The sequence below is a fragment of the Paramisgurnus dabryanus genome, chromosome 4, assembly GCF_030506205.2.
Source record: "Paramisgurnus dabryanus chromosome 4, PD_genome_1.1, whole genome shotgun sequence".
NCBI classification, from domain to species: Eukaryota; Metazoa; Chordata; class Actinopteri; order Cypriniformes; family Cobitidae; genus Paramisgurnus; species Paramisgurnus dabryanus.
Genome location: NC_133340.1, coordinates 46,102,419 through 46,129,216, shown reverse-complemented (window position 1 = coordinate 46,129,216; position 26,798 = coordinate 46,102,419). Strand labels below are relative to the sequence as shown.

General features: G+C 37.3%; 1 protein-coding gene and 1 long non-coding RNA gene across 2 annotated transcripts in view; both read left to right on the top strand.

Moving 5' to 3' along the window:
* The window catches only part of sh3gl2a (SH3 domain containing GRB2 like 2a, endophilin A1), a 115,006-nt gene that overhangs the window by 39,108 nt on the left and 49,100 nt on the right, over positions 1–26,798 (top strand). The window lies entirely within an intron of this gene.
* On the top strand, positions 760–7,150 carry LOC135741380 (uncharacterized). The gene is made up of 3 exons (XR_012336585.1): positions 760–954; positions 1,063–4,301; positions 5,954–7,150. It is a non-coding gene; the product is annotated as an uncharacterized lncRNA (long non-coding RNA).

Sequence of the window (26,798 nt, the reverse complement as noted above, 5' to 3'; positions counted from 1 at the left end):
ATGCGTTGGAAAAAAAACAAACGGATAGTTCAAATAATTGTAGCCTAAGAAATTGTGGCTAAAGCCCATTTTTATTGTTTATATGATTTTAGTTTGATATATTGTTAATGTGAACCGTTAAACGGACGGACCGACCGAACAATTTCAGTGAGGGAAAAGGTAACCGTTAACTTAAGTGGTTGTCAGACACTCAGGCGTCTGCCTGTTTTTGGTAACAAAAATCAGCTTAACCGAGGTTATATGGATGGTAGGAACAACCACTTAAGTTGTGGACTAACATATGCAATTATATATAATAAATGCATGGTGTCGTCTATAGAAGAATAACATAACGTTACGTTACTCGAAGCTACAGTGACATCTGCAGGCGAGGCTTTACTTAAATGCCTTGTTTGTTCATGAGTTTTTTACGTGTTTCATATTTTATCATAGTTTTTTACGTTCATTTTGAAGTTATGGTAACTTAACTTATTTGTTTAAGATACGTTTGGTAGGCGCGAACCCGGGAGGTCGCGCCCAGCTTGAGCTTCCGCATTATTAACACTGTTAGCTTCACTGTTATTTGCGATAGACGAAAAATGTTTGAATAAAGAGCCTAGGTAGGGGGAAGTACGCAAAATACATGGGTTTTTTCTAGTGTAACGTTTATTAATATGTTGGAGGCAATTCCTCAAAATATACTTTATAAAATATACTATTGTAAACAGAATATGGTTGGTATATCAACCCTTATGATTTGATAATAATGTATGTTTTTTTTCTCTTCCCCCTGTACTTTTGTTACATCATTTTTTTGCTGTCTAGACATTTTTGTGGTAAGTCATTTATATAACAATCTCTGTTGCAACATAATACTTTTTTTCTGAACAGTTAACCTTGCACATGATATTTAAATAGTAATGTTTAATTTTTCTTTCTTTTGCTCTTTTGAAAACATTTAACTGCTTTAGCTAAGTAAGTATTATTTTTGAATGTCAAATTTTTACTAAATGTACAAGTTATGACATATTTTATTTAGATATTTAGTGACCATTTCTTTTTCTTCTGTTTGATTTTCTTTAGACCTCAGCCAAATTCCTGGTTTTGCTGGGCAACAGCACCTATTTCATACAATTTTGTTATAGCGAACCCAAAGGCTCTTTTCAGAGCCATCCACATTGCGTCACTGGTAAGTCATTTTCAATTACTTTTGAATCAGTAATTGCCTAATGACATTATAACATTGTTTTTCTGTTAATGTAACAGATATTGTTTACCAATGTTTATTGTTGTTTGTCAGTTTTGGCCATTTCAGCATGTTTGAAATAGGGGTGTAACGGTTCAAATTACTCACGTTTCGGTGCGTATCACGGCTTAGGGTCACAGTTTCAGTACACATTGGTCACAACAGGCTGCTTTACAAAAATAAAAACCTAAGCCGTTTTTAACCTCTGCCAAAATCAACATTTTCACTTAAGAGCACTTGTATTATTATACTATATACCAGCTTTACTGTGCAATTCAATATGAACATAAAATAGCTTAGAACACTGGGTTACTTTTTATATTCTATGCCGCTATCTTCAAGTTTTTTTTGCAAGAAGATAGGTTTGTTAAAATTCAAACACAGAAGGCAATTTGTGCTGTTTCTGTCTCACCTGCGATCGTGTGCTATCAACAAAACCCTGGTGATGACGTGTAAAGCGACTCGTCATATTAGATGTATTGCCTTAGGCATACAGCACTTGCGAATTTTACAGTTTTGTCCACATTTTCTTGAGCATCGCTGCTGCAGTAGACTTAAATGCAGCTGGGGATGACTCTGTTAGCGTCTTTTCTCCTTCGTTTGCCGTGCTAAACGGTCTGTGAAACACACAAACACGCGAGGATGAACTGTGAGGTTGGCAACAAATTTGCATACTTCGAGTTGATTGGACAGGTACTCTCACCTTAACACATGCAGAGATTATTCAGAACCATACATTTGCTTTTTTATGCATCGTTTTTTCACCAAACTATAATAGAAATGTGTGGTCGAATTAAACACGGTGCACGTGCGTCCCAAACTGTGGGCGGAAAACAGGACGATTCGATTCTTTACCGAGAACCGTTACACTCCTAGTTTGAAAGTAAAACTGACTTTATTGAAGATGTACTCCACCTTCAGAAATAAAAATGATAGATTTTTTTACTTAGCCCCATCTAAGTCATCTAAGGTGTTTATGCCTTTTTTTCATCAGCTGAACACAATCAGAGTTCTAATTATTAATATCCTGGCTCCTTTTTGCTTTGTAATAAGTTTGATCATGGACCAAACATTCACGATCTCAAAAAAGTCCATCCATCCATCCATCCATCATTAAAGTAATCCATATACAACCCAGTGGTTTAATAAATGTATTTAGAAGCAAAGTATAAGGTTTATAAGAAAAAGTTTAGTTCTGAGCACTTTTAGTGATTAGTTACATATACGTAATTTTATAAAACAAAATCAACTATAGATTTAAATATAGTGGTATGTAAAATCTTATTGGTTCTTGTGTTTCATCATGAGTTGTGACAAAACTGACAGTCGTTAGACACTAAATGTTTTATTGTCTGTTTATTTAAGGTATGTTTTGTAACTAAAAGGTCAAAATATGAATTGTTTTTTTATTAACCCACTGGATACATTAAATTTTGATTACTTTAATAATGGATGGATGCAGTTTTTGGAGCTTCTAAACATTTGGTCTCTGATCAGAGCCATTACAAAGCAAGGAACAGCCAGGGTATTATTTAATATAGGTCTGGTTGTATTCAACTGAACAAAGAAAGACAAACATCTTGGATGACAAGGGGGTGAGTTAAAAAAAATGTTTAATTCTGAAGGTGGCATTTTACAGTTTAGGTTCTATTGTGTTGCCTGATGCGATAATTTATTAAATTAACAATCTTTACATTAATACCACAGGAAAGGAAACATTTTGAACAGGAATATCATATAATTAATTGTTTATTCTGAAGCATATGTGACTAAGTAGATCATTTTGGGTACGACTAAATAAGATCAAGACTTAATTTTTACCAATTATTATAGGACAGCAGAAACACTGAAGTTTGAATGACATTATACTGCACATTGTGGACCTTTGTATTTAGAAACTATTTAGACCCCCTACACAGTTCAATTTTGTTAGGTCTCAATCTGATACTACAATAACCCCCCCCCCCCCCTTATTATTAATCTGCACTCAGTACCCCATTATGAGAAACTGAAAACAGGATTTTGGAAATGTCTAAATGTATTTAAAAGAAGAAAAAAACTGAAATTATTCAGACACTTTACTTGGTAGTTAGTTGAAGCACTTTTTGCAGCAAGTACAGCCTCGAGTCTTTTTGGGAATGACGCAACAAGCTTTGCACATCTGGATTGAAGGAATTTCTGCCATTCTTCCTTTTAAATCCTTTCAAGCTCAGTGAGTTTGGATGTGAACTGTCGGCTGACAGCCATTTTCAGGTCTCTCCAGAGATGCTTGGTGAGGTTGAAGTCAGGGCTTTGGTTGGTCCACTTCTCGCATAGTTGTCCCTAAACCACTACTGTGTTGTCCTTGTTCTTTGCTTAGGGTCATTTTGATAAGGTTTTAGTGAGGATATCTCAGTGGACTCGAGTCAAGGTGTAGAAAATCTCGGCATTGATCAACACAAATAAATGGCACCTAAACAAAATGTCTAGTGTTATCGCAAAGGGTCTGAATACTTAAGTAAATGTGAAATTATTTTTTTCCTTTAAAACATTTTACAGAAATGTCTTAAATTCAGTTTTCACTTTGTCATTATGGGGTACTAGATGTTGATTAATGAGAATGATTTAAATTCTTTTTTTTTTTTTTGAGTCAGAACATTTTAATTAGGCCTTGAAAAGCTGCATCTGACATGGGACTTTTATTAACACACCCCCAGGTTCACAGACAAGGTTTAGTAAAACACATCTTAAGATATGCCAGTGCCATTGATTTGTCTTATGATACACACCAGTAATGTCTTCTTCAAAGGAGTGCTTTTTAAAGATGCTTAATAGGCTTGTCTGTGAAACCAGTCCACAGTGTTTAATATTGTGACTGCGTTAAACTGCATTATCTTTGGAAAGTAATATAATTTTAAATTCTTGAGGTATATATAAATTATTAAAAGGATTAATGCAAACATAACAAATTTGCAAATAAAGTAAAGGGGTTTAAGTACTTTCTAAATACACTGTAAATGTGGTCATGCCTACTTTGAACTAATTTGTCGTTTTTGTTGATTTTGTTTTTCCTAGATTGGACATCTAATTCATCTTTGTAAGTAACAGTTACATATTTCACATTTAAAGCAATAATTCATCTTATGTTTATCAGCTTACCCCCAGGCCATCCAAGATGTAGGTGAATTTGTTTCTTCAGTAAAACACAAATATAGATTTTTAACTCCCAACTGTTTCAGTCTGTCAGATGTATAATGCATGTGGGTGGTAACAAAACTTAGAGGAATGTACAGACAAATCCAAATTAAACTCTGCGGCTCATGACGACAACTCAATGTCCTAAGATACGAAACGATCGGTTTGTGCAAGAAACCGAAAAGTATTTATATAATTTTTTTACCTTCAATACAGCACTATGCCTAAAGGAGTACGTGTGTACACATCTTCTTCTTGGTGTTTAAGGGTGGGTTGCAAACCAACTTCATAAGAGCATACCGCCACCTACTATATCGGTGCCCCGTATAGTGCTTATGCACCCTCATGCAGTGCACCCGATACAATAGGTGGCAGTATGCACCTATGAAGTTGGTTCGCAACCTGTTGGTTCAGTTTTATCTCTTAGGACATTGATGTGTCGTCACGAGCCGCAGAGTTATTTTTCTCTATCAAATTTTAATACCATCCACATGCATATTCACTGAGAGACTGAAGGGTTGGAGTTAAAAATCTACATTTGTGTTTTACTGAAGAAACAAAGTCACCTACAATTCGGATGGCCTGATGGTAAGCTGATAAACATAAAAATTTTATTTTTAGACAAACTATTGCTTTAACAATGGGGGAGAGATGACTGGGATTTTATTAAAATAATTTTCCTAAGGCTGAATAATATTACTCAACATAAAATTTGTACAGATTAAAAAATTACTACATATCACATACCTGGCTGTCAGAATATTGCGCATTACATGCCCAAAACATAAGATCATACATCGTCCTGCTGTCTAGTCAATCTGAACACAACAAACCCATGTGTAGTCACATCCTTGTTTCTGCCAAAATGGCAAAGCCAATATGGTTTAAAGGTAGCATCTAGTAACTGCAATGCACAATTGATTTTCACTGCCTGGTTACTTTATGACCTCATGAAGGAACATACACTATTAAATTTAATCAGCAGTTTGCATGGAAAATGAAAAATATTATATGATTTTAAAAGAAGAAATCAGAGTCAGTTTGTGTCATACACTTAACACTGTACAGAGCATCAGCTTTTGACTGCCCCACCCTTAACAGAATGGACATACAGACTGGACCTATATTCTGTGTAACCAAGATAATTCAGCCTTTTCAAAAACTGATATTAGAGTGTAGTTTTAATATGATCTTAATACTTTGAGTTTAAACAAAAATTTTAACTTATTTTTGTCCTGCAATATGTTTTGTACAATTAAGTATGTACTGTTAATCATTCTGTAATATGCGTGCTATTTTGACTTTAGAATGTAACTAACTTGTTTTTTTTCTCTTTGTGTTGTGTTTGTTTGTCATGTCCTGTCCTGACCTTTATATACATTTTCTTTCAAACTTTTATCTTGCTAAAATCATTGCTTCTCTTCTATTCTGTACTTTTACTTCACAAACACCTGGCTGCGCATTTCAAAACGTTGCTGCTTTGCTTGCTTGCTTCCTCTTCAAACGCATCCAAACCGCATTTAAACACTGCAAAACATGCCATGCATACCCAAGCAGCTTGCCTCTTAAAAACTGCCAGGAAACCCAAAAAATCACCGATTCAACTAAAAAAACAAAGCCTACAATTTCTACCCAAAAAAAACGACCCAATTTTTTACCCCACCCAACCAATCTGTTGCCCTAACCCCCATACACCGACTTTCCCCAAAACAGAACGCCCTTTTAACTTTTTGCTTTGACAGAAAAAGTGAGAACAGAACTACCTACAGCTCCAGTGTGCCCTGCTGCCTTGAGTGTCTTCACAAAGCAACGTTGATTAGAGGACTGCGTTGGGAAATCAACACCATCAACACACACAATAATTTACTATAGTTTTAAAATTACATAATTTCCTATAGTCTTTTAGACTGCTTATAATAGATAATACACATTACAGTACTTTTAAAAGTCATTAATATATCAGTAAAAAAAAATTGTTTTTGAAGTTCATCTTTGAAACGTATTACATTTATATCTGAGTCTTTTCACATTTGTCTATACTCTACTAATTAATTGCATTAGTAATATTGCCTTTGGTTATCATTTCTGTACAATATTGGGGTTAACAGTTCAACAGTTCCATTGCTATAGTCTTGTGTGTTTGTATATCTAATTTCTTGACTGTTTTAACGGTGAAATTTTAGTACAGTACTTTAATATATCAGTAAAATATTCTAAGTTTGACTGTTGTTGTAACTGCTATTTGAATAGACTACATTTAAAGGTCATTAAAATATTTTGGTTTGCCAAGTTCCTCTTTGAATCTTACCACATTGTAACATTTACCTTTATTAATTGGTTGCATTTCTGATATTGCTTTTGGTTAACATTTTTGTACAATATTGGGGTTGACAGTATAACAGTTCAATTGCTATAGTTTTGTGTGTTTGTATATTTAATTTGTTGACTTGTTACTAAAATTTCAGTCTTGTACTTTAAAAGCTAATTAATATATCAGTATTATATTTACAGTTTGACTCTTGTTGTAATTGTTATTTGAGTGCAGTACATTTAAAGGTAATTAAAATATCAGTAAAGTATTTTGGTTTGGCAAGTTCATATTTGAATCTTACCACGTTGTAACATTTGCCTTTACTAATTGGTTGCATTACTGGCATTGCCTTTAGTTAACATTTTATAATTCAGTGAAATACAAAGGCTTGACGGTATAACAGTTACATTGTGTGTATGTAAATACAGTAGGTTGACACTTGTTACTGTGGTATACTAGCATAACGTATAATAAGCATTAATATTCATTGAGTGGGTCTTTGTATTTGTTATTAAGGTTTTATCCGGAAATTTGCACTTGTTTAACATACGAAAGGTACTTTGCTATAAACAGATCTTTAGATTTCTAACACCTGTTCCATCGTCATGCCACGTAAAGGTAAACGAAGTGAAGCCCAGAAGCAGCGCAGAAAGGTAGAAGCTTCACTGTGCATTAACTCCGTGTCAAGTGCGAGTGACGTAAGCCCAGACGTGCTTTCTGTTACGGCGTCACACTGTCAAAGTGACCCGAGGTACAGTATATATTCTAGAGGCCAACAGTGCACGTGCAATTCCTTAATGTTTCTCGCGGTGCACAACGAACGTAATGAGCTGGACAGTTTGGAATTAGATGACATTTTAAAGAAAGGTGATGCTTTGTACACTCTTGTCAAGCAAACACTACAGAGTAAAGGACAATTTCGGAGCAATTTCCTTGATTTTGATGAGCTACCGGATAAACTTGAGACAAACTTGTGCTCTTACAACATCATTAAACATGGCCAGAGGTTTGGATTACTAAGAGATGCACCTGCACTAGGCAGCTATGACAACCTCGAGAATACTCTGCAATGTCTCAGAAGTGAAATCAGCAACTGCCTGTTTTTGTGTGGACTTTATTGTGTTGCTTTGTTTAGAGATCGCTCAGGGAGGTTTGGATTTTTTGATTCACACTGCAGAACACCAGATGGCATGTCTACTAATGATGGCACGGGTACTGCTGTAATGTTGACATTTTCACGTTTAGAAGACATGATAGAGAGACTGTTGCTGTTGTTTCAAGGGTGTTTCCAGTTAAGCGATAACGTGCAATTTGATCTGCTGCCAGTATCATTCATAAGCACAACACAATGTACTGATGTCTCCATGGAGTACCTTGAGCCGTGTGTAGCATCTCAAATATGTGAAAAACAATTTCTGTCCACTAATCACCAATGTGCACCTGCTGCATCGTCACAACAGCAAAGTCAGGTAATAAATCCAGTTCAGTGGCCAATCAACATAACAGATGAAGTTGAAATGGAGATTCAAACTACTGTTACTGACAATTTGGACAGAGAGAAAAATGTTCAATTAAATAAACTTTCTCATAACATCTCAAAAGATTCCTCAATTCAAATTATATTGTCAGATCCAAATGATCACTGTTTGGAAACATCCGACTTGAATCAACAATCAAAAAAGCTTAACAAATCCAGAAGGCGCAAGGATTACAAGATAAAATGGCACAAAAAAATGAATTCAAATAAAAAAGCCATGATAAACAACTATAAAAAATCTGAAGAATATAAGAATAAAAAAAGAATTTATGCTATTATGAATTACAGGAATAATGAGGAATACAGAGAGAAAAAGAAGAGAAAAATAATCAGCAGTTACAGTAGTAATGCAAAATTCAGGGAGAGACAAAGAACTTATGTCATAAGAAATTACAGAATGGATGAGCACTTTAGAGAGAGACAAAAAACGTATGTCACAAAAAATTACAGAATGGATGAGCACTTTAGAGAGAGACAAAAATCGTATGTCATAAAAAATTACAGAATGGATGAGCACTTTAGAGAGAGACAAAAATCGTATGTCATAAAAAATTACAGAATGGATGAGCACTTCAGAGAGAGACAAAAAACGTATGCCATGAGAAATTACAGGAACAGTGATAAATTAAAGGAAAAGCATAAGGGGTACATAACTGATAGATATTCAAGAGATGCAATTTTTAGGCAAAGGCTAAAAGACTATTATAAAAACCGGTGCAAAATAGATTTAAACTTCTATGAACAAAGAAAGGTCATGTTTCAAAAACGTTATCAACATGACTCGCTTTTCAGAGCTCGTCAGAAGGCATATAATTTATTCAAAGCTAAAGACGGGATATCAGCACTCAAATTTCTTCACAAGATAAACTGTGCACAAGACATACAGCACAAATATAAAGTAATTGACTGTGAGCGCCAGGCCACACAAGTGTTCAGACATAACCAACCTGTTGAAATACAGAATCCAGTGATATTGAAGGCATTGCAAACTTTCAGAGACATTATAAAACAGGGACCAACATATATATGCACATGCTGTGCAAGAGCACTCTTCTCAAATCAAGTGCGCACCTGTGATCGTGAAAGCTATCAAAAGAATCCAACAGTTGTTTCACTATGTTTGACAGGTAACTATGTTCACATCTGTTCTGATTGTACTGATCACTGTAAGAGGAACACAGAATGGATCTGTCACAGCTGCCATTCAACGCTTTTGAGAGGTACAATGCCAGACATTGCTGTAGCCAATAAGCTTCAGTTTAGTCCTATTCCTCCAGAGCTATGCAATTTGAATATTCTAGAAAGACATGTTATTGCAAAGTACATTCCTTTCGCTAAAATCTTAACACTTCCTAAAGGCCAACAGAGAGCTATAAAGGGTGCTGTGATTTCAGTTGCATCTGAAGTGGAAACAACAGTTAATTGTTTACCTAGACCAAGAAGTGAATCGCAGCTGCTTACAGTGAAACTGAAAAGACGTCTTTGTTACCAAGGTCATTATCAGTATCAGACTATTAATATGCACAAAGTTTTATCTGCTTTAGGAAAACTTAAAGATATGCATTCCGAATATAAAAATATTGTTATAAATCCATCTCCGCTGGCAGATGAAATGCTGAATGAACAGTCTTTAAATGACAGCAGTGCACACAATGAGCCAGTGGACATTGACAACAACAGCCAAACTGAAAACACAGAACGACAAAGCAATGAAAATGAACATGATAATTCAAGTGATGACCCTGAATCTAATAATGAACAACAATCGGGTCTTGTCTTGGACACATGTCTACAGCCCCCAGATCCTGGTCAACATTTGTTGTCTTATGATGATGGAATATTTTGTATTGCCCCTGCAGAGAAAAACAGTCCTGTAAGCATTTTTAAAATTCCTAAGCTTGAGTCTATGGCATTTCCAGTGCAGTTTCCTGATGGTAAGAACACTTTTGATGAAACTGACAGAGTGAAATGTGTCTCCCCCAGCAGATACTTTAACACCAGGTTATTCTCTGTAGATAACCGTTGCGCGAAGGATACAAACTACATATTTTTTGCACAGTTTGTCACAGAAATGCACATGGCCAAATCTAGTATGTCCATTCAGTTAAGAAAAGCAAAACCTATGACACGTGATGGTCGTAGAATAAACTGTTTACTGCTGCAGAATAAATCTGAGTTAGAAAAACTTGTACACAACAAAGAGGCAACACGTTTCATGCAGCCACTAAGAGGAACACCAGCTTACTGGGAGAAAACTCTGCGTGATTTGTTCTCTATGCTAAGACAACTGGGCACACCTACATTTTTCTGTACATTTAGTGCTGCTGAGATGAGATGGCCAGAAGTTATTACTGCTATTAAAGCCCAACAAGGTGAAACAGTCAACTTTTCTGAATTAGACTGGTCAGAGAAATGTGACATTCTTAAAAGCAACCCAGTCACAGCCATGCGCATGTTTGAAAAACGAGTTGAAGCCTTAATAAGAGATCTAATAATGTCACCTGCTCAACCCATTGGTGAGGTAATTGACTTTTTTTATAGAGTAGAATTTCAACAGCGTGGCTCTCCACACATTCACTGCCTATTTTGGGTGAAAGATTCTCCAGAATTTGAAAAAGATCAAGATGAAGATGTGTGCAATTTTATTGATAAATATATCTCATGTAAACTACCAGACCCAAACAAAGACCCAGAACTGCATAGAATTGTAAGTGAAGTACAGATGCACAGTCGAAACCACTCCAAATCCTGTAGAAAAAACAATAAGCACTGTAGATTTGGATTTCCTAAACCACCCATGAACACGACCATGATAACTCATCCCAGGCCTCCTCCAATAGATCAGTCTGATGAAGAAAATGAAGCAACAGAGGAGAGAGAAAATGACAGTACTGCACAAGCAAAAGCACAACTTCAAAAAGTGTGGGATCTGCTGAATGACACAACACAGAGTTTTGAAACCACAGCACAGCTGCTTCAAAAAGCAAACATGACATATGAAGAATATAAAAAATATTTTCAATGTCTGTCAACATCAAATGTAATTGTCATGGAGAGACGACCACGTGACTGCTGGGTTAATGGCTATAATCCAATGCTGTTAAGAGCCTGGAATGCAAACATGGACATACAGTTCATTATCAATCCATACAGTTGTATCATGTACATTCTCTCATACATTTCAAAAGCTGAACACGAGATGAGTGATTATTTAAAAAAAGTAATAAAAGACTCAAGTCATGATAACATGTCTGACTGTGAAAGCATGAAGCAGGTCATGAATTGCTATGCAAAATCTAGGGAAGTTTCCGCTCAAGAAGCAGTTGCTCGCACATGCAGTCTAAAACTGAAATCATCATCACGAGCTGTCATATTCATACCCACGGATGACAATGCTGTAAAGATGAGTTTACCAATGAAGTATTTACAGACAATGGACCCTGACTTAGAGAATGTGTGGATGACTGGACTGCCAGAAAAGTACAAGGCCAGACCAAACAAACCTGAATTTGATAACATGTGCATGGCAGAATTTGCAAGTGAATACCGCATTGTTTATGGAAGACAGAAAAAGGGTAAAAATGTTTTGGCACTCCAAAAGAATATAGGACACATTCAAAAAAGAACACGGGGTAAACCTGCTGTTATTAGATTTGCTCGTTTCTCAGAGCAAAAAAAACCAGAAAAATACTTTGGAACATTGTTAAAACTCTACCTACCATATCGCACAGATGAACAGCTTAAGTCTCCAAGATTCCCAACATATGAATCATTTTACAAATTTGCTTCAGTAAACCTTCCAGGCACTGATGAACTGCAACGTGTGTGCATGATTGTAAATAGAAACCGTGAAAAGTATGAGAAGCATAATGAGGCAATAGAACAAGCAATTGAGGATTTTGAACAGAACGGTCCAGTCGAGGACGCATGGACAACATTAGCACCGGCAACTGAGGTGATCAGGCTGGAATGCATAATGGAACGTGAACCATCTGATGCAAACGATGAACAAGATGATATTCCTGAATATACAGCATCTTCTTCTGTCAATAATACAGCTATGCCAGTAATAGAAGTTCCCCAGCTCAATTCTGCACAGATTCGCAAAATGTTTCAAAGCTTGAATCAAACACAAGCTTCTGTATTTTATGCAGTGCGAGACTGGTGCAAAAGATGTGTTTCTGGTGAAAACCCACAACAGTTTCTATATTTTTTGAATGGAGGAGCAGGAGTTGGCAAATCACATGTTATTAAATCTATTCACGCAGAAGCATCTAAAATATTGCGCAAACATCCATGTGTGAGAGAGCACACTGACATTTCCAAACCAACAGTTCTTTTAACAGCATTCACGGGTACTGCTGCTTTTAACATTTCTGGTAAAACATTGCACTGTCTTTTAAAACTCCCAAGAAGCTTAAAACCTCCATACCAAGGCCTAGGAAACAGCTTGGATGAAATCAGGGCAGATTTTTCTAACGTACACATTATAATAATAGATGAAATATCTATGGTGTCAAAACAGTTGTTTGCGTATGTTAACTGGAGACTGCAACAGATTAAAGGAAACCAGAAACCTTTTGGCGGATTGTCTGTTCTTGCTGTTGGAGATTTTTTACAACTTCCCCCACTTGGAAAAGCTAGACCACTCTGTGTGTATGAGAATCATGTGTTGGACTTCTGGAAAGATCAATTTCAGATCATAACACTGACACAGATTATGAGACAGAGAGAGGATCTTGAATATGCTGAGCTGCTCAACAGACTAAGAGTAAAACAGAAGCATGATAGGCTCACAGCTGCAGACCAGTGCTTGTTACAAACTGTCATACGTTTGTCTCCTGAAGAGTGTCCCACTGATGCATTACACATTTTTGCAACCAATAAAGAGGTAGACAATCACAACACTGCAGCCATATTCTCTCAATTTTCAAATATTATTACCGTTGATGCCAATGACTACAAAAAAGATCCTCGAACAGGTGAAATGAAAAAGCAAGTTGCACCATTTAAAGGAGACAAAGGTGACCTTATTGACAAACTACAGATTGCAATTGGTGCACGAGTAATGCTTACCAGAAATATTGATGTGGAAGATGGACTGGTTAATGGTACTTTTGGTAAAGTGGCAAAAATTACAACTCAGGAACGAGATGGTGTTCCATGTGTGCTTTTAATTGGTCTTTACCTGGATGATGTAAATGCTGGACATAAACATCGTAACAAAGCACCTGGTGGAGATGACAACATTGTTTATATTGAGAGGTCAGAGGAGCCACTAAAAAAAAAGGGAACAGTTCGAAGACAATTTCCAATGAAACTTGCTTTTGCATGCACTATACACAAAGTTCAAGGAATGACAACTGATCGTGCTGTTGTATCTCTAAAGCATATTTTTGAACCAGGCATGGCATATGTTGCACTAAGCAGAACCACAGCGCTTAGTGGATTGCACATCATAGACTTTGATGAAAAAAAATTTTACTGTGATCCAGAAATAAATGCCTCTTTGGAGAACATGCCAAAAGCTGACTTTCAACATGTCCAACCTCTTCTACACACCGAGTATGATGTAAATTCTCCTCTTACTATCATTCATCATAACATAGAGGGACTACAGTGTCATATGGATGATTTAAAAAGTCATCATGAGCTTTTGTTGGCTGATGTTTTGTGTCTTACTGAAACACACCTGTCTGGCTCATCTGCTCATGAGTGTCTCCAGCTGGAAGGATACAGAATTTATAATCGCAACAGACATACCTCTTACACAAATAATCTACAGTTGGCAAACAAAAATGGTGGTGGAGTAGCCATTTATGTGAGAAATAGCTTACAAGCTCATCCATTGATGTACATACAGAACGTGACAGACCTGGAATATTTGGTTTTAAAAGTAGAACACCCCAAAGAAGCACTGGTCACAATAATCTACAGACCACCTAAATACAACCTAGGAGTGTTTTTGACTAACCTAAATGCCCTTTTGACATCCCTAGAAATCATAAACATCAACCCTGTTATAATTTTAGGAGACTTCAATGAAGACCAGCTGTCCCATGGGAACAAACCCATTTTTAAACTGTTTAATGACAAAGGATATACACAACTGATCCACACTGGGACTACTGAAAACAACACCCTTCTGGATCCTGTGTTTATTAGTAGCACACACTCACATGTCAGAGCAGGAGTACTGCAGACATACTACAGTTATCATGATCCTGTCTACTGTATTTTGGAATAGATACTGTAAGAAATTATCAGCTGTGAAACTTCATCCTGATCAACATGGCAAGTAAACATTAGGACTAACATTGCTTTTAAAACATTCCAGATTAAAAAGATTCCAACAAAATATACCCACTTCAGAGTTTATTAACAACAATATGTCACAAGAACAAAATATATATTATGATGTTATCATATTACATAAATGTGGATGAATTTAATTTATCACACTTACTATCAGGGATGGTGCAACCCTGCCATTTAAATGCACACACACACACACACACACACACACACACACACACACACACACACACACATTCTATTTGATTCATTTTTATCTGTGTGGGGACATTCGGTCCTCACAACGTAAATACCAGGTGTTTGTGCACATGTGCACATGTGCACACACACACACACACACACACACACACACACACACACACACACACACACACATTTCTATCTTTATGGGGACATTTGGTCCTCATAACATTATAAAAACTAGGTATGTGCATGTGCGTAAACAGACAAACACATGCCGATTTCATACTCTTCCAGTTTTCCTATACTATTCATGATTTAAACATTTAAACAGCAACATATACTATAATGCTTTTAAACATGATAAACACATTAAAACTTCTCAAGTGCCCCACTACCAACCCCAAAAAACACCTACATGATAAGAGTTGCCAAATGGGATGGAGCATGAACCAGGTGCATGAGGTGATGATCCAATGACGGGTAAGACTCTCTTTTGGCCAGCGGAGGGCAACCTAAGGCAGGACATCACCGCCCTGGGCACCTGCCCGAGCAGGCAGGTGTGAAATGGATCAAGAAGTGGATATGATGCTTTTTGGGCCAAAAGTATCAAATAGGAGGGGCTGTAAGACATTACAAGCTGCCTCAATCAAAAATCCACCAGATCCTCCCGACCAGCTCCTCAACCACATCATCCTGACAGGCAATTCTGATTTTTGTTGCCACACTACTTGAGTGTGAGATTAAACAATTATGGAGAATCAAATGTGGGTCACTTGAGAATCATCTCTAAATTTGTAAGGCTACATTTTATAGAAAACATACAGCAAGCCAAATGGATGACTTTAATATACACAAATATACATATACAAATGTCTGTGTGTGTGTGTGTGTGTGTGTATCAATACAAATAAATAACTGTTTAAACAAACTTACTTCTTGTGGTTCTTTAATATTTCATTACAGCATATCCAAACCCCTCATACAATAAAATTGTATGTTTAAGCAAGGATGTAAACTCATTTAAATATTAAGCTTAAAGGAACAGTATGTAAGAAATTTATATAAATTAATCATTAAATGGCCCTGAAATGTCACTAGACATTAAGAAATCATTTTCATTTCAAATACTCATATCACTCACAACAGCGGTCCGGCCAAGATATTGTCATTTAAAAAGTGGAGTTGCAGCCCTCAACTGATGTTTATGTTGTCGTTTGGTATATTGGCCACCAGCTGTGTGATTGCAGTACCAGTTTTAGCCACACATTTTGTGATTGCAATACCAGTTTTGGCCACAATCCTACATACTGTTCCTTTAAATGTTTTAACGTTTGTGTTTTAGCATAATAACAACATGAAACACCTTGAATAAGGGCAACACATTTTATCATGTTGTTAGCTTGTTTTACAATAATGATAACATGTTTTAGCATGATACAGTTGTTATATGGTTTTAAAGGTTGTTGCTAGGGTGCTGCTTAGTAGTTTCTAAGGGAACGCTGGGTGGTTGTTATAGTCTTGCTATGTGGTTTGCTAAGATGACAATTTATTTGTATAGCACAATTAAAAACAATAGCTGTCGACTGATATGCCATTGACAATGTAATCAAATTCATACTAAAAATAACAAACAATACAAATAACAAAAAACAGAAATGAACATAAAATCATACAATCACATGATTAATTTGCATGACACAATGTCAATCAAAACCTTTTAAAATGTAAAAAGTTTTTAGTCTGGACTCTGGACTTAAAAGTGAGAAGAGGTGAACTTGTCATATGCTAATTGAAAAGGCATTCCAAAGCCTGGGAGCTGCAATAAAAAAGCTTAATCTCCCATACACTTAAGCCTCAATTTAGGAGTACACAAAGCCTGATTTGATGACCGAAGAGATCTTGAAGGTTGATATTCAGTCAGTAGTTCAGAGAGATAGGTTTGTGCTAAGCCATTTAAAGGTTTGTAGACAAGTAACAATATTTTAAAATTTACTCTAAAATGCACCAAAATACCAGGGGCCATTTCAATAAGGTGGTTCAACCTACTCTGAGTTAAAACTTGAACTCCAAGTTGATTTACCCTGAGATTGGAAACTCTAAGTTTTCGGTTTCATAACAGCTGAAAAGAGTTAGTTTAAGCAACTCTGAGTCTATGAAAAGTCATTACCAAATGAGCTCAGATATTATGATTCACCATGGCAACAGCATGTGAAAAGTGGTCTGGTGTCATGAGCAATTTTGTCCCCCCTTACAATTTTGCTCCCCAAGGTCCCCCCACTGGTATCTAACACTATTGCCTGATCAAAATTTGTCATTGCGATATCATATAGCAGTCTAGCAAACTAATTACTTTGTACAAAATAAAAGCATACAAAATACTTCTTAAATAAAAGCTACAAAATAATATAATAAACTAATATTCATGTTGCACACACGTCAGTAGTTGAGTGTCATAATTTGCCTTAAAATAATCCATATTCAACATTTCTAACATACATATGTTTTTATAGTAAAAGTTTAGTAATATTGGCTTATAAATGATAATTTTAATGTGTGATTCAACTATGTAGTAACCATGTTCTGTATAAGTAATTTATATGCTGTAATTTGCTGTAGTATGCAGCAACAACACATATGTAAATTTAAATATCATATATATCAATAATTGTTGCTTGAGTCAATACATAAGTTTTTATCCTTGTAAAACATTAGAGGTAAATAAATTGAAGACTACACTAAACCGTATATTGAAGATTCAATCCCATGGACAAAAAGAACATGACAGCAGCTACATATGTAATTAGGCATAAAACTTGGGCATAAAAGACTACCTGACTTTACAAAAGTTTGACACTAATAAAACCAAAGATGTTTGCATGATTTATCATGAAGCTAGCATGATTTAACATGACGTTAGCATGATTAGCATGAAACTAGCAAGATGCTAGCATGATAAGCATGAAGCTAGCATGATTTAACATGACGTTAGAATGATTTATCATGAAGCTAGCATGATTTAACATGACGTTAGCATGATTAGCATGAAACTAGCAAGATGCTAACATGATTAGTATGAAGCTAGCATGATGTTAGCATAATTAGCATGAAGTTAGCATGATGTTAGCATGATTAAGATGAAGCTAGCATGATGCTAACATGATTAGCATGAAGCTAGCATGATTACCATACAGCTAACATGATGTTAGCATGATTAGCATGAAGTTAGCATGAAGCTAGCATGATTAGCCTGAAGCTAGCATGAAGCTAACATGATTAGCATAAAGTTAGCATGAAGCTAGCATGATTAACATGAAGCTAGCATGATGATAGCATGATTAGCATGAGGTTAGCATGATGTTAGCATGATTAGCATGAGGCTAGCATGATGTTAGCATTATTAGCATGAAGCTAGCATGATTAGCATGAAGCTAGCATGATGCTAGCATGATTAGCATGAAGCTAACATGATGCTAGCATGATTAGCATGAAGCTAGCATGATGCTAGCATGATTAGCATGAAGCTAGCATGATGCTAACATGATTAGCATGAAGCTAGCATGAAGCTAGCATGATTAGCATGAAGCTAGCATGATGCTAACATGATTACCATGAAGCTAGCATGATGATAGCATGATTACAATGAAGCTAGCATGATGATAGCATGATTACCATGAAGCTAGCATGATTAGCATGAAGCTAGCATGATTAGCATGAAGATAGCATGATTAGCATGAAGCTAGCTTGATGTTATCATGATTAGCATGACGCTAGCATGATGTTAGCATGATTAGCATGAAGCTAGCATGATGCTAACATGATTAGCATGAAGCTAGCATGATGCTAGCATGATTAGCATGAAGCTAGCATGATGCTAGCATGATTAGCATGAAGCTAGCATGATGCTAGCATGATTAGCATGAAGCTAGCATGATGCTAGCATGATTAACATGAAGCTAGCCTGATGCTAGCATGATTAGCATGAAGCTAGCATGATGCTAGCATGATTAGCATGAAGCTAACATGATGATAGCATGATTACCATGAAGCTAACATGATGTTAGCATGATTAGCATGAATCTAGCATGACTCTAACATGATTAACATGAAGCTAGCATGATTCTAGCATGATTAGCATGAAGCTACCATGATGTTAGCATGATTAGCATGAAGCCAGCATGATGCTAGCATGATTAGCATGAAGCTAGCATGATGCTAACATGATTAACATGAAGCTAGCATGATGCTAGCATGATTAGCATGAAGCTAGCATGAGGTTAGCATGATTAACATGAAGTAAACATAAGGTTAGCATGATTAGCGTGAAGCTAACATGATTTAACGTGAAGTTAGCATGATTAGCATGAAGCTAGCATGATGCTAGCATGATTAGCATGAAGCTAACATGATTGTAGCATGATTAGCATGAAGCTAGCATAATTAGCATGAAGCTAACATGATGCTAGCATGATTAGCATGAAGCTAGCATGATGCTAACATGATAAGCATAAAGCTAGCATGAAGTTAGCATGATGTTAGCATGATTAGCATGAAGCTAGCATGATGCTAACATGATTAGCATGAAGCTAGCATGAAGTTAGCATGATGGTACCATGATTAGCATGAAGCTAACATGTTGCTAGCATGATTAGCATGATGATAGCATGATTAGCATAACGCTAGCATGTTGCTAACATGATTAGCATGAAGCTAGCATGATGCTAGCATGAAACTAGCATGAATCTAGCATGATTAGCATGAAGCTAGCATCATTCTAGCATGATTAGCATGAAGCTAGCATGATTCTAGCATGATTAGCATGAAGCTAACATTATGCTAGCATGATTAACATGAAGCTAGCATGATGCTAACATGATAAGCATAAAGCTAGCATGAAGTTAGCATGATGTTAGCATGATTAGCATGAAGCTAGCATGATGCTAGCATGATTAGCATGAAGCTAGCATGAAGTTAGCATGATGGTACCATGATAAGCATGAAGCTAACATGTTGCTAACATGATTAGCATTATGATAGCATGATTAGCATAAAGCTAGCATGTTGCTAGCATGATTAGCATGAAGCTAGCATGATGCTAGCATGAAACTAGCATGATTCTAGCATGATTAGCATGAAGCTAGCATGATTCTAGCATGATTAGCATGAAGCTAGCATGATTCTAGCATGATTAGCATGAAGCTAGCATGATGTTAGCATGATTAGCATGAAGGTAGCATGAGGCTAGCATGATTATCATGAAGTAAGCATGAGGTTAGCATGATTAGCATGAAGCTAGCATGATTTAACGTGAAGCTAGCATGATTAGCATGATGCTAACATGATTAGCATAACGCTAACACTATTTAGCGTGCAGCTAACAAGATTTAACATGAAGTTAGCATGATTTAGCATGAAGTTAGCAAGATTTATTATGAAATTAGCATAAAGCTAGCATGAAACTAGCATGAAGCTAGTATGACTTAGCATGGAGCTAGCTTGAAGCTAACATGACCCAAAGACCCAACCCCCATGTCTCTATGATGTTCAGACCAAGAGATATAAGGCTTTGTTTATTATGTTGCTAGGGTGCTCAAATTTGGTTGCTAGGGGCGTGGCTTAATGCCTCAATAAGAATCCTATTAAGACTGATTGGATGCCTGAGTAAAATGAGCCCACCCCTATGTCTCTATGACACTCTGGTGTAAAGATATCCATCTGGGCTTTTTATAATGGTAGTCTATGGGAGATGTTGCTAGGGTACCCAAAATTGTTGCTAGGGGCGTGGTTAAATAGCTTTGGGGCGATCCTAAGAGACTGATTGGATGACTGAGTAAAATGAGCCCACCCCCATGTCTCTACGACACTCTAAAGTAAAGATATTCCATCTGGGACGCTTTTATTCCCTTATATGGGCATGTTCCCTGCCCCATTATAAGTCAATGGGAAATTTTGGGGGCCTCTTACACCCCAGGGGTATAGCTTACACCCCATTGTGATGTATGTTCTTACAGAGCCTGTCAGCCACCTTAAATGTGGTATGCCACAAGTTTCTACAAGTTTCTCACTCACAGCTATGACCCGTCAAAGTTTGTCTCAATGTTAAGTCAATGGAAATTTTGGGGTGTTCGAGACCCCCGTTTAGGAATTCGGAAGGTCCCATCAGTTAGAAAAGATATAGCACACTAAGTCAGACCAGTCTGAAGGTCTGTGGAAAATTTGGTGCATGTAGCTTGAAAGCCCTAGGACGAGTTAGTGTCAGAAATTTGGGGTAGAATAATAATAATAATAAAATATAAGTTTAATAGCAATAACAATATATTGGCTTTTTCAAAGCCAACATAATAAGTTTAAAAGCAATAACAATATGTTGGCTTTTTCAAGCCAACATAACTAGATATTAAAGTTTGAAGACAAACTTTATGTTGGCTTGAAAAAGCGTAGCCTGAACGTTTAAAACGGTTTGACAGAAGTTTAGTTTAGTAGGCAGTCTGGCAGTTAATATGTTTAAGTATAAAGGTAGCATGATTAGCATGAAGCTAGCATGATGCTAGCATAATTAGCATGATGCTAGCATGATGCTAGCATGATTAGTATGAAACTAGCATGATGCTAGCATGATTAGCATGAAGCTAGCATGATGCTAACATCATTAGCATGAAGCTAGCATGATGCTAGCATGATTAGCATGAAGCTAGCATAATGTTAGCATGATTAGCATGAAGTTAGCATGATGTTAGCATGATTAGCATGAAGCTAGCATGATGTTAGCATGATTAACATGAAGCTAGCATGATTAGCATGAATCTAACATGATGGTAGCATGATTAGCATGAAGCTAGCATGATGCTAACATGATTAGCATGGAGCTAGCATGATGCTAGCATGATTAGCATGAAGCTAGCATAATGTTAGCATGATTAGCATGAAGTTAGCATGATGTTAGCATGATTAGCATGAAGCTAGCATGATGTTAGCATGATTAGTATGAATCTAACATGATGGTAGCATGATTAGCATGAAGCTAGCATGATTAGCATGAATCTAACATGATGGTAGCATGATTAGCATGAAGCTAGCATGATGCTAACATGATTAGCATGAAGCTAGCATGATGCTAGCATGATTAGCATTGAAGCTAGAATGATGGTAACATGATAAGCATGAAGCTAGCATGATGCTAGCATGATGCTAGCATGATTAGCATGAAGCTAGCATGATGCTAGCATGATTAGCATGAAGCTAGCATGATGCTAGCATGATTAGCATGAAGCTAGCATGATTAGCATGAAGCTAGCATGATGCTAGCATGATTAGCATGAAGCTAGCATGATGCCAGCATGATTAGCATGAAGTTAGCATGATGCTAGCATGATTAGCATGATGCTAGCATGATGCTAGCATGATTAGCATGAAGCTAGCATTATTTAGTATGAAGCTAGCATGATGTTAGCATGATTAGCATGAAGCTAGCATGATGCTAGCATGATTAGCATGAAGCTAGCATGATGCTAGCATGATTAGCATGAAGCTAGCATGATTTAGTATGAAGCTAGCATGATGCTAGCATGATTAGCATGAAGCTAGCATGATGCTAGCATGATTAGCATGAAGCTAGCATGATTTAGCATGATGGTAGCATGATTTAGCATGAAGTTAGAAAGATTTATTATGCAATTAGCATAAAGCTAGCATGATGCTAGCATGATTAGCATGAAGCTAGCATGATGCTAGCATGATTAGCATGATGCTAGCATGATGCTAGCATGATTAGCATGAAGCTAGCATGATTTAGTATGAAGCTAGCATGATGTTAGCATGATTAGCATGAAGCTAGCATGATGCTAGCATGATTAGCATGAAGCTAGCATGATGCTAGCATGATTAGCATGAAGCTAGCATGATTTAGCATGAAGCTAGCATGATGTTAGCATGATTAGTATGAATCTAACATGATGGTAGCATGATTAGCATGAAGCTAGCATGATTAGCATGAATCTAACATGATGGTAGCATGATTAGCATGAAGCTAGCATGATGCTAACATGATTAGCATGAAGCTAGCATGATGCTAGCATGATTAGCATGAAGCTAGCATGATGCTAGCATGATAAGCATGAAGCTAGCATGATGCTAGCATGATTAGCATGAAGCTAGCATGATTAGCATGAAGCTAGCATGATGTTAGCATGATTAGCATTGAAGCTAGAATGATGGTAACATGATAAGCATGAAGCTAGCATGATGCTAGCATGATTAGCATGAAGCTAGCATGATGCTAGCATGATTAGCATGAAGCTAGCATGATGCTAGCATGATTAGCATGAAGCTAGCATGATTAGCATGAAGCTAGCATGATGCTAGCATGATTAGCATGAAGCTAGCATGAAGCTAGCATGATGCTAGCATGATTAGCATGAAGCTAGCATGATGCTAGCATGATTAGCATGATGCTAGCATGATGCTAGCATGATTAGCATGAAGCTAGCATGATTTAGTATGAAGCTAGCATGATGTTAGCATGATTAGCATGAAGCTAGCATGATGCTAGCATGATTAGCATGAAGCTAGCATGATGCTAGCATGATTAGCATGAAGCTAGCATGATTTAGTATGAAGCTAGCATGATGCTAGCATGATTAGCATGAAGCTAGCATGATGCTAGCATGATTAGCATGAAGCTAGCATGATTTAGCATGATGGTAGCATGATTTAGCATGAAGTTAGAAAGATTTATTATGCAATTAGCATAAAGCTAGCATGAAACTAGCATGAAGCTAGTATGACTTAGCATGGAGCTAGCATGAAGCTAACATGACCCAAAGACCCAACCCCCATGTCTCTATGATGTTCAGATCCAGAGATATAAGGCTTTGTTTATTATGTTGCTAGGGTGCTCATATTTGGTTGCTAGGGGCGTGGCTTAATACCTCAATAAAAATCCTAAGAGACTGATTGGATTCCTGAGTAAAATGAGCCCACCCCTATGTCTCTATGACACTCTGGTGCAAAGATATCCATCTGGGCTTTTTATAATGGTAGTCTATGGGAGATGTTGCTAGGGTACCCAAAATTGTTGCTAGGGGCGTGGCTTAATAGCTTTGGGGTGATCCTAAGAGACTGATTGGATGCCTGAGTATAATAAGCCCACCCCCATGTCTCTACGACATTCTTAAGTGAAGATATTCCATCTGGGACGCTTTTATTCCCTTTTATGGGCATGTTTCCTGCCCCATTATAAGTCAATGGGAAATTTTGGGGGCCTCTTACACCCCAGGGGTACAGCTTACACCCCATTGTGAGTTATGTTCTTACACAGCCTGTCAGCGTCCTTAAATGTGGTAAGCCACAAGTTTCTACAAGTTTCTCACTCGCAGCTATGACCCATCAAAGTTTGTCTCAATGTTAAGTCAATGGAAATTTTGGGGTGTTCGAGCCCCCCGTTTAGGAATTCGGAAGGTCCCATCAGTTAGAAAAGATATAGCACACTAAGTCAGACCAGTCTGAAGGTCTGTGGAAAGTTTGGTGCATGTAGCTTGAAAGCCCTAGGACGAGTTAGTGTCAGAAATTTTGGGGGGAGAAAAAGAATAATAACTAGATAGTAAAGTTTGAAGACAAACTTTATGTTGGCTTGAGAAAGCGTAGCCTGAACGTTTAAAACGGTTTGACATAAGTTTAGTTTAGTAGGCTATCTGGCTGTTAGTATGTTTAAGTATGAAGGTAGCATGATTTACCATGAAGCTAGCATGATGTTAGCATGATTAGCATGAAGCTAGCATGATGCTAGCATGATTTACCATGAAGCTAGCATGATGTTAGCATGATTAGCATGAAGCTAGCATGATGCTAGCATGATTAGCATGAAGCTAGCATGATGCTAGCATGATTAGCATGAAGCTAGCATGATGTTAGCATGAAGCTAGCATAATGCTAGCATGATTAGCATGAAGCTAGCATGATTAGCATGAAGCTAGCATGATTAGCATGAAGCTAGTATGATGCTAGCATGATTAGCATGAAGCTAGCATGATGCTAGCCTGATTAGCATGAAGCTAGCATGATGCTAGCATGATTAGCATGAAGCTAGCATGATGTTAGCATGATTAGCATGAAGCTAGCATGAAGCTAGCATGATTAGCATGAAGCTAGCATGATGCTAACATGATTAGCATGAAGCTAGCATGATGCTAGCATGATAAGCATGAAGCTAGCATGATGTTAGCATGATTAGCATGAAGCTAGCATGAAGTTAGCATAATTAGCATGAAGCTAGCATGAAGTTAGCATGATTAGCATGAAGCTAGCATGATGTTAGCATGATTAACATGAAGCTAGCATGAAGCTAGCATTATTAGCAGGAAGCTAGCATGAAGCTAACATTTATTGCGTTGCTAGGGTACTAAGTTTGGTTGCTAGGGAGAAAATTGGCATCCCATAATGATCACCCTTCAAGCCACAAGTAAAACGGTCCAACCCCCGTGTCTCTACAATGTTCTGATGCGGAGATATAAGGCTTTGTTTATTCCGTTGCTAGGGTACTAAGTTTGGTTGCTAGGGAGAAAATTGGCATCCCATAATGATCACCCTTCAAGCCACAAGTAAAACGGTCCAACCCCCGTGTCTCTACAATGTTCTGATGCGGAGATATAAGGCTTTGTTTATTCCGTTGCTAGGGTACTAAGTTTGGTTGCTAGGGAGAAAATTGGCATCCCATAATGATCACCCTTCAAGCCACAAGTAAAACGGTCCAACCCCCGTGTCTCTACAATGTTCTGATGCGGAGATATAAGGCTTTGTTTATTCCGTTGCTAGGGTACTAAGTTTGGTTGCTAGGGAGAAAATTGGCATCCCATAATGATCACACTTCAAGCCACAAGTAAAACGGTCCAACCCCCGTGTCTCTATGATGTTCTGAAGCGGAGATATAAGGCTTTGTTTATTCCGTTGCTAGGGTACTAAGTTTGGTTGCTAGGGAGAAAATTGGCATCCCATAATGATTACACGTCAAACCACAAGAAAAACGGTCCAACCCCTGTGTCTCTACGATGTTCAGATCCAGAGATATAAGGCTTTGTTTATTATGTTGCTAGGGTCTTCATATTTTGTTGCTAGGGGCGTGGCTTAATACCTCAATAAGAATCCTAAGAGACTGATTGGATGCCTGAGTAAAATGAGCCCACCCCTATGTCTCTATGACACTCTGGTGCAAAGATATCCATCTGGGCTTTTTATAATGGTAGTCTATGGGAGATGTTGCTAGGGTACCCAAAATTGTTGCTAGGGGCGTGGCTTAATAGCTCTGGGGTGATCCTAAGAGACTGATTGGATGCTTGAGTAAAATGAGCCCACCCCCATGTCTCTAAGACCCTCTAAAGTGAAGATATTCCATCTGGGACGCTTTTATTCCCTTTTATGGGCATGTTTCCTGCCCCATTATAAGTCAATGGGAAATTTTGGGGGCCTCTTACACCCCAGGGGTACAGCTTACACCCCATTGTGAGGTATGTTCTTACACAGCCTGTCAGCCTCCTTAAATGTGGTAAGCCACAAGTTTCTACAAGTTTCTCACTCGCAGCTTTGACCCGTCAAAGTTTGTCTCAATGTTAAGTCAATGGAAATTTTGGGGTGTTTCAGCGCCCCGTTTAGGAATTCGGAAGGTCCCATCAGTTAGAAAAGATATAGCACACCTCGTCAGATCAGACCGAAAGTCTGTCCAAAGTTTGATGGCTGTAGCTTGAAAGCTCTAGGACGAGTTAGAGTTAGAAATTTTAGTCTCAGAAGAAAAGAAGAGGGAATAATAATAAGTTTAAGTGCAACAACAGTATGTTGGCTTTCTCAAGCCAACATAATAATAATAAGTTTAAGTGCAACAACAGTATGTTGGCTTTCTCAAGCCAACATAATAATAAGTTTAATAGCAATAACAATATATTGGCTTTTTCAAAGCCAACATAATAAGTTTAAGAGCAATAACAATATGTTGGCTTTTTCAAGCCAACATAATAAAAAGCCCAGTAAGAACAGTACAGCGCATTTTCAATGCACTGTAATTAACATTT